This window comes from Acyrthosiphon pisum, chromosome A1, assembly GCF_005508785.2.
Source record: "Acyrthosiphon pisum isolate AL4f chromosome A1, pea_aphid_22Mar2018_4r6ur, whole genome shotgun sequence".
In the NCBI taxonomy this organism is placed as follows: domain Eukaryota; kingdom Metazoa; phylum Arthropoda; class Insecta; order Hemiptera; family Aphididae; genus Acyrthosiphon; species Acyrthosiphon pisum.
In genome coordinates, this window is record NC_042494.1 from 126,306,573 (window position 1) to 126,307,027 (window position 455).

Genomic DNA, 455 nt, shown 5'->3' on the forward strand with positions numbered 1-455 from the left:
AACTGTAGATACATGAAAATTTTACTAAATGTTTATATTTTCATTTTGTGAACACCATACAATTTTGAAAATATTTTGACTCTTTTTGAGCTGTTTACGGACATTTTCAGTTTTAAATTTTTTTAGTTTTTTTTTCTATAAATATCAATTAAGTTTTATCTGTTGGGCCAAAAAGTGTATAAATTTAATACAAAGCTCCTGATATATTGTTACAATATCAGTTGAAAAACATTAAAAATACATAGGCACAATTTTTTTTTATAAGCATTTTAAGATCAAATTTTGACAAAATTTATCCAATTTTAATTTGAAAAATTATTTTGTAGTTAAAAATGTATAAAATGTTCAATTTTTGTATCTAAGAATTGAAAATTTAAAATAAGATTCCACGTAAGTAATTAATTCTGTTACCAAAAAATTTAAAAAATTACATTTTACACAGGTTTATTTTTATA